General features: G+C 46.7%; 6 non-coding genes across 6 annotated transcripts; 3 read left to right on the top strand and 3 right to left on the bottom strand.

Moving 5' to 3' along the window:
• Positions 1–15680: 15680 nt before the first annotated feature.
• TRNAV-CAC lies at positions 15681–15753 on the bottom strand. The gene has a single exon. It is a non-coding gene; the product is annotated as a tRNA-Val (tRNA).
• A 160-nt stretch (positions 15754–15913) lies between these two features.
• On the top strand, positions 15914–15984 carry TRNAG-GCC. The gene has a single exon. It is a non-coding gene; the product is annotated as a tRNA-Gly (tRNA).
• A 507-nt stretch (positions 15985–16491) lies between these two features.
• Positions 16492–16563, top strand: TRNAW-CCA. Its single transcript has one exon. It is a non-coding gene; the product is annotated as a tRNA-Trp (tRNA).
• A 190-nt stretch (positions 16564–16753) lies between these two features.
• On the bottom strand, positions 16754–16826 carry TRNAR-ACG. The gene has a single exon. It is a non-coding gene; the product is annotated as a tRNA-Arg (tRNA).
• Positions 16827–17097: 271 nt separating this feature from the next.
• Positions 17098–17170, bottom strand: TRNAV-CAC. Its single transcript has one exon. It is a non-coding gene; the product is annotated as a tRNA-Val (tRNA).
• A 160-nt stretch (positions 17171–17330) lies between these two features.
• On the top strand, positions 17331–17401 carry TRNAG-GCC. Its single transcript has one exon. It is a non-coding gene; the product is annotated as a tRNA-Gly (tRNA).
• The last annotated feature ends 2774 nt before the right edge of the window (positions 17402–20175 follow it).

Raw genomic sequence — 20175 nt, forward strand, 5'->3', positions numbered from 1 at the left:
CAAGACCTAAGTCAAAGTGACCATATCCCAGAGTCCCTTGAGGTCCCCCTCCTGCCTGAAATGTGGCCACTCTATCCCTAGGATCCTGGTGCACTGTGGGAAAACTTTACTGCCCGCCTTGCACATTACCTGGAAGCAGCTCGCTTTGCAAAAGGCTTGATCAGTTCTCTCTCCACTGCAAACTGAGAAAGCTCTCTGATAGTGTGCTTGCAGATCGATGATCAGAAAATAATGGGTTAACACTGACCTGAGCTGCTGCTGCTTGCTAGGGCAGGGGTATGGGGCGGGAGGGGCTTCTATTTTCAGTACAGTGGATTGCAGATTGTTGGGATAGAGAGGACTAAGGAAGTTGTCCCATGGAACTGAGGGATACTTCCAGATGAGTCCTGGGACTTGAGTCAAGTAGGGCTGTGGCTACACTGCAAAGCAATAGGGCTCAGACCCTGGGTCCCAGCTTGACTCAAGCTTGGATCCTCCAGCCTTGCAGGGTCTTGGGAAACGTGGGTCCAAGCCCTGGGTTAATGCAATTGCAGTGTAGACACAAAAGGGAATAGCCTTGAGCATAGGCTCAAGCACAAGCTTACATACACTCAGAGTATGTCTACACTGCAATGTAAGCTCAGGGATCAAACTCAGGCTCAAGCCTAACCCCCCTTCTGTTACACATCAATTGCCCTAACCCAGAGCTTGGATCCAGGATTCTGGGACCCCATGGAGTGCAAGTTCTGAGCCTGAGTCAAGCCGGGACCCAGGGTTCAAGCCCTGTTGCTTTGCAATGTAGATGCAGCCCCACTGGACTCATGCTCTGGGAGTTCACCAAAAGTATTCCACAGTCCCACAGGCTGACTTCCTTTGTCCTCTTGATAATCGCGTTAGATGGAGAATCAAGTTTTCCCACACTACATCACAAACAAAGGGCGAGGGTGGCCACATTCTGGGAGGGCACTAGGAAGTCTGCGATGTGGGTGGCTGGACTCAGGCCCACATAATGCAGTGTAAACGCAGGCTTCAACAGTTCCTAAGCTGGGGCTATAAATGAGTGTAGACACTCAAGCCCTAGGTTAACAAACCCAGGGTCTGCTAACTCAAGTTCTACTAACCCTGAGCTTACATTGCAGGGTAGACAAACGCTGAAGCCTTTCACTTCTAGTTCTGATGGGGTGTGACTGAAGGTCATTATGATCCAAATGCCTTTATCAAATGCATCGGTGATTTGACAGTTCCTAGTGGACAAATATCCACACAGAATCCACAGTCACAACTGGCACTAACCTGTACTGCTTGTTAGCAGTTTTAGTAGAGAAACCAGTGTGTGAAGGGATTTAGATAGAATTATGCCCTCTCACACTCTAGAGGTGCTCCTTACAGGTCAAGGTTGAGGCATATTTGTAGAACAGGGTGGGGATGGATGAGCTACTGCTGTCCGTTCTATACCTGTTCTGTGGATAATAAATGCCTTCAGGCCCTAGGGCAATGAATCTGACAATCTCATCAGCACTAAAAATTCACTCAGGGAAAAAAATGGGGAGGGGGGAAGAATATTTCAAAACCACAACAGTCAAGTCATAATCTAGGAATATGAGAACCCAATACCTCTGAGTGCTGTTAGAGATTAAATCTCCCAGAGTTAAAGTTAACACAAAAGATCTTTAGTTTGCTGCAACTTGTTTCCATGCAATTTCAGTTGGAAGCAAGGAGAATACTGTTTGCCAGCTGAAATGAAATGAACATCCTGCTGTGGGATATTTCGTTCTTGCTTTCATAGAGTTGTTGAAACAATAACTGCCCTGTCCTCTGTAAGGTAAATTACCTAACCATAAAGTACCTGCAATGGCATTTCTTTTTGGCTTTTTATTGAGGCCCAAATAAAGCTATAAATACAACTAACCCTAATGGAATCAGAGGATACCAACTTGCTAACCCAATGTGTAACCTTGATTTTTAATTGTTCAAATTAATATTAAATTGTTATCTCTAAGGAGGCAATAAATCAAACTTAGCTGTTCAGGGTCAAGCCTCTAGGTTGGTTACAGACAATTTAATTTAGTAGAGGACCTTGGATGACACTTTGAACGATAAAACCAAACTTTATTTAGAAGAATGATTAGTTCTGCAAACAGGCATACAATTAACATTTACACAGGTACTACAATTATACTCACATTAAAAGATGGAATGGTGTAACAGGGTGATCACTCCACTGATAACCAAATGAAGTTATCCTTAAGTTATTAATTGGACTCCTCCAATTTAGCAAGGGTACTCCTTTTATACCCCATTAAAATATGAATTAACATTAAACCTAGCTATTACCATAGTCACATTTCCGCCACCTGTTTATCGGCTCTTTACAGTACAGTATTTAAATTAACATCTGCACCAGTATCCTTCCCATACTGTCAAAATTGATAGCATTTTAATAAAACATTCCAAATTCTCAAAAACACTCATTAGAAACCCTGTTAAAATCAGTTATAACCAAAACCTTCCCACAACATAACCCTGGGTCAGGTCCTTGCTAACTTCAGTTTTCCCATCGTACTGTCTCCAACTTATCTCTAACTTTTGCTCACACTAACAAACTCAATTTCCCAGGCTCCTCTATACTGAGCCTAACTTCAGCCAAAGCCTAATTACTACATATTTCTTAACCTAACGCATTGTATGGGTTACACCTGCCTTGCCAGTGTAACCGGTGTAGACATTGGTGGCTCTTTAAGAGATTTGATGGTGGTAAAGATGATGATGCTTAGCGAGACAGTGGAAAATGTGACACAAGTAATTGTTACTTAAAATCATGGGTGGTGGCAGGCAGCTTCCATCTGCACCATGAGTCTGCTTTAAATTTCCTATGGAGTTTGTTTCTTAAGTGATTTGTTGTATGTTTTTTATTCTTCATCCAGCCTTTTATTAACATGCTGCCATGCACTTGTTGTTGTTTCCTGTAACAGTTGTGTAACTAATGCCACTCTGTCATTATATATTTTCCATATATGAAGAACAACAGATACTTTCATTAGAATTACCTTTGGTATCATTGTGACGTTGCACTCTATATGATTTTATGAAAATATGCTAATGAGTGTGAATATAATGTAACTGGAATATGCTTCCATGCAAAAGGTTTTTTGTAAGGTATCATTACAAAGCTTATAATCTACTGTGTGGTCATCCTATTTGTATAAATGTATCACTCTTGTATCTAAAACTAAAAATATGAAATATAACTCTGAGGTCCTATTGTAGTTATGCAAATTGTGGGCCATTAATGGTGGTTTGGAATCTTGATGGCTCCCATCAACCAGGACAATTAACTGTGGATGGCTCTGTTTACTTGCAGGCCTTCCTGTGAGTCAGGCTGGGAGGAATGAGGGCTTGAAGTCTTACAGTGACATGTGATCATGTCACCTGAACTGGAATCCATCTTTAAGCTGGTGCTTTTCCATTTATAAGGAGGGGTGGGAACCCAAAGAGGGAAAAAGGATTCTCATCTTATGCAAAAGATATATATATATATAAGGGGATGGAACAGAACAAAGGGGGCTGCAATCATGAAAAATCCCCTAGCTACAACCTGAGCTGGAACAAGGGCTGTACCAGGGGAAAGGATTGTGCCTAGACTAGGAAGGCGTCCAGTCTGTGATAGAAGCGTATTGAAACATCTGAGGGTGAGATTTTATCTGTAATCACTTTCTTACTGTATCAGGCTTAGATTTGCATGTTTTGTTTTATTTTGCTTGGTAATTCACTTTGTTCTGTCTGTTATTACTTGGAACCACTTAAATCCTACTTTTTGTATTTAATAAAATCACTTTTTACTTATTAATTCACCCAGAGTAAGTATTAATGCCTGGGGGGGTGGGGGCAAACAGCTGTGCATATCTCTCTATCAGTGTTATAGAGGGCGAACAATTTATGAGTTTACCCTGTATAAGCTTTATACAGGGTAAAACGGATTTATTTGGGGTTTGGATCCCATTGGGAGCTGGGTGTCTGGGTGCTGGAGACAGGAACACTTCTTAAGCTGTTTTCAGTTAAGCCTGCAGCTTTTGGGGGACATGGTTCAGACCTGGGTCTGTGTTTGTAGCAGGCTAGCGTGTCTGGCTCAAACCAGGCAGGACACTGAAGTCCCAAGCTGCCAGGAAAAACGGGCTCAGAGGTAGTCTCGGCACATCAGGTGGCAGAGGGGGTTTCTGTGATCCAACCCATCACGATCATTCTTTATGTTAACATAAAATCTTCAGAAGAGAACACACAGTCTGAGACAGTCTTCCCTGAAATGAACACAAAATGGTCATCTTTACCAAGATCTTGATGGTTTAAAGGACACAGCACACACAAGACAAAGATACAATAATTACATATACATCTATAATGCCAGGTCTACCTAAGGAGACTATGGGGATGAAGAGGTTAGCAATGTATTTGCCAGTGTGAGTATAAATTTCATATCGTTAGCTAGGCTCTTGGTTGAAAGAAGCTTATCATGGTGGGTGGACTATTTTGCAGAGTAACAGACATTTTTTACTCTACGTCCATGTACATGCTCATTAAGATGGAATATTACTTAAACAGAGAATTTAAAAAACATGCATAAGTTGTTCTGATGTTTTAAAAATTAATTATCCTTTATCTTATCATTCCCACATGTCAAGATTGAGAGGACTTAATTGTGTACACTTTTAGACCAACCCTTGTTGCCTCCATGCCCTATGCAAAGGGGTAGAACCTATCACTAAAATAAATGCATGTCTGAGACATATTTAGTGTGTTGCCTACTACTGGAAGAGCAGACTGCTCCTCTATTTGTATAATATAGCATTAATGAATAATCAAGGCAAAGGCAGATCGATAGCAATGTCCGATTCTACACTAGAAGAGTATGGTGCTTCAGGAATAGGAATGCAGCACCTCAGATGACAATCCCTCATGAAAAACCCAACCCCAAACAGAACTCCAGAAGATCACAAGAAATAATTCATTCCATGACGATGCTCGTAAGGGAGAGTACAGTTTCTCCCAAAATGTTTGTTCTGAATGGAAAAGGAAAATTACACAGGTTCTGCCAACAATTTGTCCACCTGAAATGGTGTTGGGGACCTAGGCATCTCTGGTCCCTCCACAAAAGAACTTTGCCACCTCGGCAGAGATCACTTGAGGACAGCTTTCCAGAGGATAAACAAGACTGCATTATGTTTGGTTACTGTTAACAGGTATGTGTAGTAAGCAATTCATGCTGGTAAGGACTAGTGATCCTTTGGGCCTTAAAATCTATGATAACTGTGTAGCCTTTGTGCAGGGCCGGCTCTAGGCACCAGCAAAACAAGCTGGTGCTTGGGGCGGCACATTTTTAGGGGCGGCATGGCCGGCGCCAGAATGCCGCCCCTAAAAATGTGCCCCGGCCGCCCTAGCTCACCTCCGCTGCTGCTGGCGCGCGAAACGGCTCCGCTGCTCCCCCTCCCTCCCAGGCTCTCAAACCTGGGAGGGAGGGGGAGACTCCGAGTGGCCGCGGCGCGGGCGCCGCTTCTCCCCCTCCCTCTTAGGCTTGAGAGCCTGGGGGGAGGAGGCAGGGCTGGGGATTTGGGGAAGGGGCGGAGTTGAGGCGGGGCCGGGGGGAGTAATTAAAAAAAAGGGGGGGGGCGGCCAAAATTGTTTTTGCTTTGGGCGGCATAAATGCTAGAGCCGGCCCTGCCTTTGTGCCAAATTCTAATTTGTGTTATACTCATGCAACCATGGGGGTGCCTGGTGTGATAGGATGTATAAACCCTGCACTGGATAACAGGATCCTGAGCCCATTTCAGCCACTTGGTTGCACTTGGACTGGTATCAGGCCTAACTGGTGATCAAATACAGCTGAGAAGGACCTGGGTCTTTGTGACGTCATTGACATAAACGGTGACCATATAGATCATGTTGCAACCACTGTTATATATTTGCAGCAAATATTGTACAAAGGTTGTCGTGTGACGTGTCTATGAAAAGGTTATTATTTGCTGGTTATGATTATGTTACCTGTATGTCTGTACCATTTCTGTAGTTGAAGTTATGAATATTGGCTATGTCCTTGTATCTCAATGTGTTTTGATTCTAAGTAGCCTCAGTGAAGCATTTGGTCAGCTTCTTGCGAAAGGATTATTATCAGTAAGTGCCCAATCAGGAAACACTTAACTAACAGTGAACTTTGGGAGACGCCAATCCACATCTGAGCTTTCCTGGAAACATTCAAACTAACATGTAAACAATGGCGTCGGCCTGCAAACTGAGTCATGCACGGACATGTGACTTGCCCCTGTGACTCCAAACTCCATCTTGCTGCTGTGATTTTCCACAGTAAGAACAAAGGGGTGTCCTTCCACAGGGCAGAGAATATAAAAAGCCCTGGAAACCTCTCCATTTTGTCTTCAGTCCTGCTTCTTACTTTTGGAGGAACCTTGCTACAAACTGAAGCTCTGAACAAAGGACTGAATGACCCATCCCAGCTGTGGATGTACTCCAGAGACTTGATTTAAACCTGCAGTTTATTCCATCACTGCTACAAGCCTGAACCAAGAACTTTGCCATTACTGTATGTAATTGATTCCATTTAACCAATTTAATCTCTCTTCTATATTTCTTTTTTTTTTTAATGAATAAACCTTTAGATTTTAGATTCTAAAGGATTGGCAACAGCATGATTTGTGGGTAAGATCTGACTTGTATATTGACCTGGGTCAGGGGCTTGGTCCCTTGGGATTGGAAGAACCTTTTTCTTTTTACTGGGGTATTGGTTTTCATAACCATTCATCCCCATAACGAGTGGCACTGGTGGTGATACTGCAAAACTGGAGTGTCTAAGGGAATTGCTTGTATGACTTATCGTTAGCCAGTGGGGTAAAACCAAAGTCCTCTCTGTTTGGCTGGTTCGGTGTGCCTTAATGGTAAAGGAACCCCAGCCTTGGGCTGTAACTGCCCTGCTCTAAGCAATTTGTCCTGAATTGATACTCTCAGTTGTGTCCCACCAAAGCCAGCATTGTTACAGTCTTCATAAAGGAAGGCGCACAGGGCAGTGGGGAAAAGGCCAGGGACAAGACCAAGTTGAGAGAGAGAGCTGGGAGTTTCTTCCATTGGGCTAAAGGCAGAGAGAAGCCTGGAGCAGTGGGTCTTGAGCCTCAAGGAAGCCTGGGCAGCCATGGACAGTGAAGCCTGGGGCTAGAGGTGGACTGTCCTGAGCCAGGAGGAAGCCAGAAGCAGTGAAACCCAGGAGGCAGTGACAGTAAAACCTAAGGGGTCTTTGAACTAAAGTTTGAGAGGCTGCAGGGAGAAAGAGAAGAAATCTGCCATCACTCTTGGTAGTAGAGAGACCAGTGGGGAACAAGAAGTCGTCTTCAGGGTGAGGAGGAAGCCCAGCGGAGAAGATACGTGGAAGTCACAGAACTGGAGCAAGCTCCTGTGTCTGACCCTGTCAAAGTTAATTCCCCACTCTGGCACTTTGAGTACAAAAGGTGGGGGCCTGCACGGATTCTAAATTTAATACTGGCCACTCCAGGCTTGTATTAAACTCCCAAGGTTACAGCTTCTCTCTTACCTTGGATGGGTAGATGCTGCCACCACCCAAATGCAAAACCCCTTGGAACCCAGGAAGGAGCACTTGGGAATTCCTTCCTGTGGGGTACCCTCAAGCCCTTTCACACACACCCCTCCGGGGAAGAGCTGAGAAAGAAATCAAAGGAAATTAGCTGTTGCCCCCAGCTAATTAAACAACATGCACAAACCTCTTAGGACACCAAAAATCCAATCCTGTTCTTTAAAAAGGTAAATTTTATTAAAAACAAAAAGAAAGAAAATACATCTGGAACTTAGGCTTTTGCTAGATTTAAAAAACCCACTTACAAAAATTAAACATAAAGAATAACCTTCTAGAGGTCCAGCTTAAAGGTTATAAGCAAAACAAAAAAGCATTTGGGGTTAGCACAGAGGAGTCCACAAGCCAATAAGAAATAAACAGAAATAAACCTAATCACATCTTTCTAGACATTTTCTGATTTATGAGTAGGATTTAGGTATGATCTGATGATTTCCATACCTGACAAAAAGCTTTCTACAGCATAGTCTCAGCCCTGTCTCTGCTCTGTCCCCTCTCTCTGGAGAACCACAACACCCAGACAAAGGGAAGTTTTTTTCCCAATTTTAAAAAGTTCTAGATGGCCCATTGGCTCATTTGGTCAGTTGTCCACTCCCTTTCTTTTACCTATGTGTAAGGGGACTATTGTCCCCTTACTAAAACTCAGTGGGGGTGTTTTGGTTGGCTAGCTCCCAGTACCAAAAGAAAGGGGAAGAGTCAATGGGAAATCAGGACCCTGAGACTGACAGTCGCCAGAAACAATGGGGAGAGGCCAATGCTCCAGGTCAGCCTGATTGACAGGGCAGGCAGGCTAATCAGGGATTCTGGAGGCCAGGGGGGTCCCATCCTCCGTGTGAGCTGGAATTGCCTGCGTCAGACAGAGTGGGGCCGAGATAAGGAGAAAGCAGGGGCCCAAGCTGAGCTGGGGAGCAGAGCTGTGCCAGATCCAGAGGGGCCAGAAAAGCAGCCCAGGGAGGAGATCCTGAGCTGGGAGCAGACCTGCAGCCAGAGGGGCAAGAGAAGCAGCCCAGGGGCTGGAGGCAGAGCAGCAGCATCAGTGCTGAGGCAGAGTGGAACTGGAGCTAGAACAGTGGAGCTGGAGCTGGGGTTGGAGCAGTCTGGAGCCGGGTGCGGTAAGCAACTGGGGCCAGCCAAGGGGGGACCCTGGGCAAAAAGACACCCCCAGCCTTGGGTCCTTGCAGGCCAGACTGGGAGGGGGATCTTAACCCGACAGGGGGCTGACGCTGGGAAGAAGGGTCCCGCCACCCAAAGCCTGGAGGTGTGTGGCCACCACCAGAGCAAGTGTCCAACCCGCAGCATCCCTGCAGCATAGCCAGGTCCTGAGAAGGAGGCCTGGGACCTACAAGGAACAGACTGTGAACTGCTTGACATTACAGACACTGTTTGTGATGTTCCCTGCCACAGAGCGGGGTGATGTGTTTTCCTTTAACCTTTCCCATTTTTCCTTATTTTTTTTTAAATTAATTGCTGATTAAATAAATTGTATTTGCTTTAAATTGTATGTAATGATCAGTGGGTCAGGGAAGTGTCCAGTGCTGAGAGAGCACCCCGAAGTGGGGACACCCTAGCCCCTGTCCTAGGTGACCACTATTGCAAGGTTGGGGGTCGACCCCCCCAGGAATCCTGGGCCCAGCCTTGTTGGGGTTACAAGGACTCTGCCAGACAGGAGAGTGGAAGGGGAGTCCTCAAGGGCAGGGAGGCCTCTGGGTAAAGGAAGTGGGAGCGAGGACTCAGATCCTTTCGCTAGCCCATTTCACAGGAGTAGTGCAGAAGCCAGGAAAGTTCCCCACAATAGCGGGACCATTCTCCCGCTTACATATGCAGGGACTTTTTTAACCCTTTACAGGTAAAACAAGCAGAGAACAGCCACCAAGAGGGACTTTATAGCCAACTGCCTGGCTGGGTGTCCATAAAAGGGAGCTACCCCACCTCTCATTCATCACAGACCCTGACACAAGGGCAGGAACTGGACTTCTGGGGAGAAGCCCTGGGAGGTGCTGTTCATTACAAAGAGCCCAGGAAGGGGATAGGGGAAAGGCTAGTGGTAGGAAGGAGTCCAGGGAGGCAGCGGCAAAGTGTCTGATGGAGTAGGCCTTGGCTGCCCATCACAGGGTCCCTGACCTGGAGCCCAGCTGGTGTAGAGGGTGGGCCTGGTTTTCCTAACCAGCCAGCGGGAAGGTGGCATGAAGCCCCTGACCTCAGGGCATAAGGAAGATTTGAAAGGACCTGGGGGCTGAGAGTGGGGGCGGAGGACCAGATGTAAGGATGCTGGATTTTCTTCTGGACTTTCTGTTACCCCAGAAGGAGAGGAACTAAAGCATGACCTGGCAAGTCACGAAAAGAGGCCAACCACCACGAGATCAGAGTGACTGTCAGCAGGGGCTGCTAGAGAAGAAAGAGCTGGTGTGGAAAGCTCAGCCTTTAGGGGTTGCATCAGCAGTGAGTCCCTTCTTCTACACATGGGTGCAACTGAGAATAGAATTTGGCCATTTAAATGCACCAGATCACTGCATCTTTAGGGCTAAATTGGTTCTGACTTATGCCCATAGGAAGAGCAGAATTTGACCCCCTGGTAAAGTATATTAAATTTAAAATTCCTTGCATTTGGGCATGTTAGAATGATTGAGACAGTTTCCCACTTTCTCTACGACAGCAATTTTTTCACCATACCCAGCTGTTAAATCCTGGAAACCCCACTGGGATCTGCTAATACAAAAAGATTTTGAACATGAAGTCACCCCTTTTCCATTGATGGAAGTTAGTCTGTGGGGTATATGCCAGCACACAGATGAACTGGCAGTGCCATGGTAGGATTAATAGCTGCACCATTCAGCTGAAACAATAAAGAAGGACAGGTTATTTTCCATCTTGATAGGCTATATTTTTTGCCATGTGCATGTGCCAATAAAAAAAATACCCCACAATTGCTGGGGATGGGGCAGGAGTTAACTTTTAGGGTAAAATAAATCAACCAAGAAAGCACAATGAGTAATTATGCAGGTTTCATTATGAGATATTAATTCCGTGATAGGAGCTATCTTGTTATCCACATACCAAGGTGTTATATCTAAATCATCATCAATGTGGTTCAGGAGTTTATCTGACACCAGAGGATGCTGCTGCAAAGGGGAACTGAGGTTAGCCTCTTTGGTGACAGTCTAGTCTCACTTACCATTTGAGAGATACTCATTTGTCTGGTTGACTAGATCAGGATCAGCTGTTCTGAAATAGAAATTATTTTCAGTCTAAGGCTATTCCAGTACTTTTTCTCCAGTATAAAATTATTGCATCTTGGGTCCTAGTGATATTAAATACAATCATTATTAGCTTTAGTATTCATAGAAGCACTTATTTACATTGCTCCAGTGTAAGGTAACCAGATGTCCCGATTTTATAGGGACAGTCCCGATATTCGGGGCTTTGTCTTGATATAAGTGCCTATTGCCTCCCCCCCACACACACACACCCTGTCCCGATTTTTCACACTTGCTATCTGGTCACCCTACTCCAGTTGCTAGTAATTGGAATCTAAGTTTTGAATGCTATGGATCACGTATGATGGTACTCAGAGAGCTGGCTGACTACATGATGTTGGTTCTCCTCTTTGTTTCCAGTTACTGCATTGCACTGAAGACAATTGAAATATATTACCGGGAAGTATTTTCTGTTTGTGTGAATTAGCCTTGGAGAATTGCCTGGTTTACAATTTGTTAGGTGAGTATATATCATCAGTAAAGCCCATTCTGACTGAATCTCTCTCTTGAATGAGAATCACTTTCTTATGAGTATTTGCTTCTTAGTGATTATACCTAAGCAAGTTCACCAAAATTAATTACAACCCTCATAAAAGGTCTTTGTATACACACATATAACCTCTTCAGGTTACACAAGTTGAACACTACATTGCTGCCAATAACCTAGATGTGCTTGTCTTGTGGTGCTGTCCCTTCTCGGTTATGGTTTAAAACAAGGCATTTTTGTTCATATGGGAAGAAAAATGAACAGATTCCCCAGTTCTTCACCAGTTCTCTGTGCAAACACACAAACTCCTGGTGCATGTGGTTTGTCACAGGGTAAGAGAAATGTTTGGGTTTTTTTTTAAGTCCCTTGTTAAAATATTGGCAGCACATCACTGGTGGAGTGCAAGGTTTTCTCAAGCTGGCACAGGCATTGCCTTTTCTAGATTTGGAAACTTAAGACTACAGCTCAAGATCTAACGTCGCTTTTATGAAGGGTGCACTTTGCTACCATTTAAATACAATGAGCACTGTGCAAATGATCCTTGATACATGTTATCACCTGCTTTAAAAAAACCACTCCAGCTTTTCATAGGCCTTCTTAAAAGCTTTTATAGTCTTTCTAAGCACAATCTGTAAACTTTTGCTGCTTACATGCCAAGTCGGTCTGGAAAGCAGGGAAGGAGAGACCACAGAAAGGAAAACCAGACCTCCAACTCATCTAAAATTGCAGGGACTGTTAGAAAAACCTGGTGCATGTCCAGATACGATGAAGAAAATCTACTACAAAAGCATTCTGCTCCATTTTAACAATATAGATTCCTCCATATCAAATTCCTTTAGAAAGAAGAAAGATCCCAAAGAGCTGAAAATATGAGCAAATATAACACCTTTATTCACAAAGGAATCTAGGGGAGATCCAGGAAATAGAAAGCTGGCAAAGCTAAACTGCAGCACTCAGGAAAATACTGGAAAGATTAATCACAGAAGAGTAGGACAAAACCTATAGAGCTGTGATAAACAAAACCATAGTTAGAACTGAGTCACAAAGAGAAATAACATTTTTAACAAAGGACATGTCTATACTACAAAGATAAGTCAACTTGATTTAAGTTGACATCCAGCCACTGCAGTAATTAAGTCAGTCGGGCGTGTCCACATCACACTCATTGTGTCGGTGGAGCAGTGCAGTGCATTGTGGGTAGCTATCCCACAGTGCAACTAGTTGCAAGGAGTTTGGGGTTGGGCTTGCAATGCCTCATGGGACCAAAACATTGTCGCAGGGGGAAATGGGAACATGGCTTCAACCTCCCATGATGCAGTTTCCACCCTCCCTCCCCTGATATCAACGGCAAACAACCCATGTTTTTTCACACCTTTTTTTGAAGGCCTGGCTTAGCTGCGCATACGCCATAGCCTGAGAAGCATGGACCCCGCCCAGCTGTGTACTCTTAATGTGAGCATTATAATCACCTAGTGCCTTATCCTGCAGTATTTCCAGAGCCGAGACAGGAGCCGCCATGTGGAACATTGCAATGTCATTGAAGCAGCCCTGTTGCAAGCCATAGAATGAAACAATTCCTGGTCGCTGTGGAGCACCATTTCTGGTCCTAGAAAACAAGCACTGATATGGGATTGCATCCTTATGCAGCTATGGAATGACAAGCAATGGCTGCAGAACTTTCAGATGTGGAAGGTCACTTTCCAGGAACTGTGTGCAGAGCTTTTCCCAACCCTGAAGCACAGTAATACTAACATGAGACCTGCTCTGATAGTGGAGAAGCGAGTGGCGATAGTTCTGTGAAAGTTGGCAATGCCAGACTGCTACCGGTTCGAGTGGAATCAATTCAGAGTTGGTAAATCCACCATGAGAGCTGTTGTGGTCCAAGTGTTCAGGGCCATTAATCGACTTCTGTTAACAAGGGTAGTGACTCTGGGCAACGTACAGGACATAGTGGATGGTTTTGCCGCGATGGGGTTCCCTAGCTGTTTTGGGGCAATAGATGGCACGCACATCCCTATCTTGGCACCAGACCACCTTGCCAAAGAGTACATAAACCAAAAGGGATACTTTTCAGCGGTGTTGCAAGCGGTAGGGGATCATGGGGTTGTGACGGGTTGGATCACAGAAACCCCCTTGGGAGCTGCCACCCGATGTGCCAAGACTACCCCTGCTTCTGTTTTCCCTGCCAGCTCAGGACTCCAGCACCCCGTCTTGCTGAATTAGACACTCCAGTCCACTTCAACACAGACCCAGGGTCTGAATCACTTGTCCCAAAACTGCAAGTTTACCCAAAAACAGCTCACAGGAGTGTGCTTGTCTTTAGCACTCAGATGCCCAACTCCCAATGGGGTCTAAACCCAGATAAATCCGTTTTACCCTGCATAAAGCTTATGCAGGGCAAACTCATAAATTGTTCGCCCTCTATAACACTGATAGAGAGATATGCACAGTTGTTTGCTCCCCCAGGTATTAATACATACTCTGAGTAAATTACTAAATAAAAAGTGATTTTATTAAATACAGACAGTAGGATTTAAGTGGTTCAAAGTAGTAACAGACAGAACAAAGTAAGTCACAAGCAAAATAAAATAAAATGCGCAAATCTATGCCTAATCAAACTAAATACAGATAATCTCACCCTCAGAGATGCTTCAGTAAGTTTTTCTCAGACTGGACACCTTCCAGGCCTGGGCACAATTCTTTCCCCTGGTACAGCTTTTGTTCCAGCTTAGGTGTTATCTAGGGGATTCTCCATGATGGCTCCTCCCCTTCCCTCTTCTGTTCCACCCCTTTATATATCTTTTGCGTAAGGCGGGAACCCTTTGTCTCTCTGGGTTTCCACCCCCCCTCACTGGAAAAGCACCAGGTTAAAGATGGATTCCAGTTCAGGTGACATGATCACATGTCACTGCAAGACTTCATTACTCACTTGCCAGCACACACATATACAGGGAGACTCACAGGTAAACAGCCATCTGCAGACAATGGGAGTCATCAAGATTCCAAATCATCATTAATGGCCCACACTTTACATAATTACAATAGGCCCTCAGAGTTACATTTTATATTTCTAGTTTTAGATACAAGAGTGGTACATTTATACAAATTAGATGATCATACTCAGTAGATTATGCACTTTGTAATGATACCTTACAAGAGACCTTTTGCATGAAGCATATCCCAGTTACATTATATCACTTATTACCGTATTTTCTCTAAATCTATCCCAGTTACATTATATTGACTTATTATTATATTTTTATAAAACCATGTAGACTGCACAACGTCACAGGGGTGTTTCACCAACGTCAGTGTGGGATGGTCAGGAAAGGTGCAAGACGGGCACATCTTTAGGAAGACTGGTCTGTTCAGAAAGCTGCAATCGGGGACTTTCTTTTCAGATTGCAAAATAATCACTGATGATGTTGAAATGCCAATAGTGATCCCGGGAGACCCAGACTATCCTTGCTCCCATGCATAGGTGCTGGAAGTACAGGTGCGGGGGGTGCGGTAGCACCCCCTGACTTGAAGTGGTTTCCATTATATACAGGGTTTACAGTCTGGTTCAATGGCTCTCAGCACCCCCACTATAACATAAGAACATACCAAAGGTCCATCCAGCCCAGTATCTTGTCTTCCGACAGTGGCCAGTGCCAGGTGCCCTAGAGGAAATGAACAGAACAGGTAATCATCAAGTGATCCATCCCCTATCACTCATTCTCAGCTTCTGGAAAACAGAGGCTAGGGCACAGGTGGGCAAACTACGGCCCGCGGGCCACATCCGGCCCACAAGACCCTCCTGCCCAAACCCTTAGCTCCTGCCCGAGGAGGCTAGCCCCCGGCCCCTCCCCTGCTGTTCCCCCTCCCCTGCAGCCTCAGCTCACTGCGCCGCCGACACAGTGCTCTGGGTGGCGGGGCTGTGAGCTCCAGGGGCAGCACAGCTGCAGAACCCGGCCTGACCCAGTCCTCTGTGCTGTGTAGTGGCGTGGCTGGCTCCAGCCACACGGCGCGGCAGCAGCGCCGCCACGTACCGGTGCTCCAGGCAGCGGGGGAAGGGGGTAAGGAGCAGGGGGGGTTGGATAGAGGACAGGAGAGTACGGGGTGGTGGCCAGGAGGCAGGCGTGTGGATAGGGGTCGGGGTGGTCAGAGGGTGCGGAACGAGGGGCAGGAAGACAGAATGTAAGAGCAAAGGCAGCAGCAGGCACAGACCAGCAACGGAGAGGACACAATTCCGTGTCTGGGCGCCGAGCAACCGCCCACGCACCTTGTGAAAGCCTGTTTTTCTCCACTTCGTCGGGAGCGAAAGCGAAAGCAGGGCTGTTTCTGCCTGGTTTCAAACCAGGAACCTTTCGCGTGTGAGGCGAACGTGATAACCGCTACACTACAGAAACCAAGGGCCAGCCGCCACTGGGTAGAGGGGCCGGAGCGGCCCCCTTTGGCTGGCCCGAAGGCCGCCTCCGGCCCCGGCAAGAGGCAGAAGGAGCCTGGCAGGCGTTGCCCAAAGCCCTTGGCGGAAAGCACTGGCTCCGCTTCCAGACACCAAGGAGCAGGGCATTGGTGGCTCAGTGGTAGAATTCTCGCCCGCCATGCGGGAGGCCCGTGTTCGATTCACGGCCAATGCAGTGCCTCTCTTGCGGGGGCCCCGGCTCTTTTGGTGTGCGTGGCTCGCCAGCAGCTCCCCGCCCTAAGCCTCTGAGCGCCAAGGTGCGCTTTATTTGCTGAGGTTCTTGAAGGGGCCTCTTGGCAGGGGTGCTGCTCTTCTTTGCCCTTTCCTTTCTTTTCGAGGAGTCCTGCCGTGGGGCCAAGAGCAGCTTGCTGAGAAGCATGCAGTTTCAGGTGGAGTATTCAGCCCCTTCCCGCTCTTAAGCCGGGGGCTGCAGCATGTGCACACGCGTGGGCTGGGAGAACTCCGGCCACCAGGTCAACCCGCATACGGCTCAGGAGCCTGCTTCACCCTGAGGGAAGGGCCTGACGGGTCACTTCTCAGGCCTGTGGGTGCGGTTCCCATCCCGGCGGCATGCTTGGATGGTGGGCATGGTAAGTCCTGGCTCACGCAACACGAAGGAAAGTCATTCTGCCCTTCCACCTCCCACTCTCCCAACCACCAAAAGCTCTCCATGCCACTAGCTGGCCTTGTGGCGCAACGGTAGCGCATCTGACTCCAGATCAGAAGGTTGTGTGTTCAAATCACATCGGGGTCAGGCAGGTGACTGTTGTGCTTTTGTCCTGGTGCGCCTTACTTGGGGAGAGTGCCCTTCCAGAAAGGGCCATGGCCCTTGCTTTTAGCAGCCCCGTGCAGGGCCCAATGAGCTTGCTTTTTCTTTGAAAGAGGTCAAAGGGAGGCGCAAAAGCAGGGCCACCACACCAGCTGGGCAGCAGGGGCACATGCCACAAGCCAGGCAGGAGTCGAACCTGCAATCTCCTGATCCGTAGTCAGACGCGTTATCCGTTGCGCCACTGGCCCCCGGGGCACAGCCTTTTGCCTGGCGTGGCCGTGCTGCCTAAGTGAGGCGGAACGGTAGCATGAGGGCAGACCCTCTCTCTCTCAGCCCCGCTTTCCTCTCCTGCCAGCGCAGGAGAGAATGCAAGAGGAAAGGCAGCAGCGGGGACAGACCAGCAACGGAGAGGACGCAATTCCGCGTCTGGGCGCCGAGCACCCGCCCACGCACCTTGTGAAAGCCTGTTTTTCTCCACTTTGTCAGGAGCGAGATCAAAAGCAAAAGCAAAAGCAGGGCTGTTTCTGCCTGGTTTCGAACCAGGGACCTTTCACGTGTGAGGCGAACCTAATAACCGCTACACTACAGAAACCAAGGACCAGCCACCACTGGGTAGAAGGGCCGGAGCGGCCCCCTTTGGCTGGCCCAAAGGCCGCCTCCGGCCCCAGCAAGAGGCAGAAGGAGCCTGGCAGACGTTGCCCAAAGCCCTTGGCAGAAAGCACTGGCTCCGCTTGCAGCCACAAAGGAGCAGGGCATTGGTGGTTCAGTGGTAGAATTCTCGCCCGCCACGCGGGAGGCCCGTGTTCGATTCACGGCCAATGCAGCGCCTCTCTTGCAGGGGCCCCGGCTCTTTTGGTGTGCTTGGCTCGCCAGCGGCTCCCCGCCCATCATTTTAATCGGAGCTGCATTGGTTCTTTAATATATTGAATGACCTTGTCTACAACAACAGAGACCATTTGTCCCCGTATATGCTTTTTATTATATATGCATCCAAGTCTGCACTGCAATACATGCCTCTCACTTTTCAGACTTGCTAGTAATTCGTGTAGGGTTTATTGTGTTGGGAGAGGAACAGGGCTGTGATTAGGGGCTGAGGCTTCCCTGCTGAGGGGGCCTATATATGCGGCAATTGATCAGGCAGCGGCACAGATGCAGCGGCACAGGAGCCAGCAAACAAAGCTTTAAACAGGGGAGTTTGAATGGGAGTTCGGAAGGAGAGTGAGGGGAACAGAGCCCTACGTGCGCCGAGTACAGGCCGCTGCATTGGTGTTGTCGGCGTCCCCGTGACAGGAGTATAGGTGTGAGGGCTGCGGCCAGTATACAGGGTGCATCAGTGGTGACCCAAGCAATGGAATATACAGGGCAGATGACCAGATGTGCAAGCCGCGCAAGTACATGACCCCAGAGCAGGTTTGTTTGTGTGCAGTGCCACCTGCTAGAACCCTGGCTGTCATGCGTATAAGAAGCTCTACTGTTGATGCTGAACAAACCCCAAGTCCCATGGCAATATACCCTTCTTTTCTAGTAATAAGTTCCCATTCAAGTGTATGGACCTTGCTGTGTCACTCCAGAGCTGTTAGCCTGGGTGGCTCCCAATCAGCATTATGTTGGGTTGTTACTGGGAATACCTTCAGCTGTTTCTCATCTCATTCCTCTGGCTCCACTCTTTCCTTTGTCCTTTGGGCATATGCCTTTTCTTTCGGGTCATCAGTCTCATATCTGGGTGCTTTTTTATAATACGGTTAGTGCCTCTCGGATTCTCCACTCCCCTCTCAATCATCCAGCTCATCTATACTGGTGTCTGTTAGCATGCCATACATTCTTCACTCACACACAAAACAGTAAATAATTTACAAAGCAAGAACTGCAGCCATGACACCTCTATCCTTCTAAAAGCAATAATTAACACATAGAGCAAAGAATAAAACCAAAACATTTTCTTCTTACTAAGTGAAGGCTAACAAAATAAGCAAAATGGAGTATACTTTACTTGAGACAATTTCTCCCTATTAGGCTTTTGGACTACAATAGAAGAGAAGATCTGAGGTTCAGAGATGCAGGTAGAAACTATGACTTAGTTTCTAAGTGGGTTTGAGCAGTTAATGTAGGAAAGGCAAGAAGAGGAAGAAGGGAGAAGTCGAGACTTGCAGATGCAAGCTGGACTGGGGATGGGGAGTCTGCTTGGGCAGGAAAGTGGTCCGTGGAAGCATGTGTCTACAAGAACCAGGCTGAGGAAAAGACAGGCTAGTGAAGGAGAAATAGAGCTCAGGAACAGATTTGCTGAGCTGGAAAATGAAGAGGGGGCACAGCAGACCGTAACTGAAGGTGGGAGAGCACAGACGAAGAGCAGAGCATCTACTTCTATAAGAAGAAGGGAAGACCTAACGGAGATACCCAGTGTGACACTGCACCCCATATTCTTCCCAGTGACATTATTTTGATGCGATTATGACATAATTATAGTGTATTTTATGCAAGATAAGTCATGTGAGGTGGCATTGAAAAAGTTATGATTTGCTGAATATGATTATCCTATTTGTATGCATGTATCATTTTTGTATCTGGAGTTATGAATATTGTCTAAGTATCTGTATTTCAAATGTAGTTACATCTCAGTAACACCCACTAGACAAAATACTTTCAATCCAGATAGTTTGAGGGGAAGGGCCTATTCAGGGCAATGGGCCATTAGGAAAAAAACAATAAGTCTTAGGAGAAGCTTATCTCCCACCTGCAGAGCCTTCTTGAAAACACTACAGACTGTCTCCAAGTAATGGCTGTTATGACTCTACAAGGACATGTGATGAGACCATATATCTCTGGACTCTCTCTTGGGATGTCAGTATTTTTCCACAGACTGGTCTGGGAACCAAGCTTCGGGATCAAAGAGTTCCCGCCCTATGCAAAAGCTATATAAGGCAGGGAATGACATCATCCGGGGTTCTTCACTCCCCACCCAAGAAGACTCCTGGAAACACCTGAGGAACAAAGACTGAAGTGGGGGAAGTGCTTGATCCAGGCTAACGGGATTTCTAGTCTGTGAATGAAACATCTGGGGCCAGGGATGCCAAGATGTAAATCAAGTGCAGCTTGCCCCTTAAGAATCTGCAGCCTGCTTGTATTATCTCTTAGGGTGAGAATCAGCTATTCATATCCAATCTATTTAGTATATGAAGCTTAGTTTGTGTTTTTTGTTGATTTGCTAGGTAGTCGGCTTGGTTTTCCTATCACTTATAATCACATAACACCTCTCTTGTAGTCAATAAACTTGTTTTTGCTTTATCTAAACCAGTGAGTTGGTTTGAAGCGTATGGGAATCTTAGCTCAGAGGCAAAAAGCTGTTGCATATTCCTCTCCACATTGAGGGAGGGGGCGAATTTTATGAGCTTACACTGTACAGCTCCCTGTGTAGTGCAAGATGGTATAATTTTGGGTTTATACTCCAGAGGGGGTGCGTGCCTGGGGAGTTGGGAGTTGCCCTAGCTGCAGCCTTTCCATTGTTGGTTCATTGCAGGGGCTGGACAGACAGCCTGCATGTAACTGCAGCTGGATGTGTCCCTACCTGTATGAATGCTGGTGGAAGTGCAGGCTGGAGGA

This window comes from Terrapene carolina, unplaced genomic scaffold (assembly GCF_002925995.2).
Source record: "Terrapene carolina triunguis isolate 2854851 unplaced genomic scaffold, T_m_triunguis-2.0 Scaffold85, whole genome shotgun sequence".
NCBI classification, from domain to species: domain Eukaryota; kingdom Metazoa; phylum Chordata; order Testudines; family Emydidae; genus Terrapene; species Terrapene triunguis.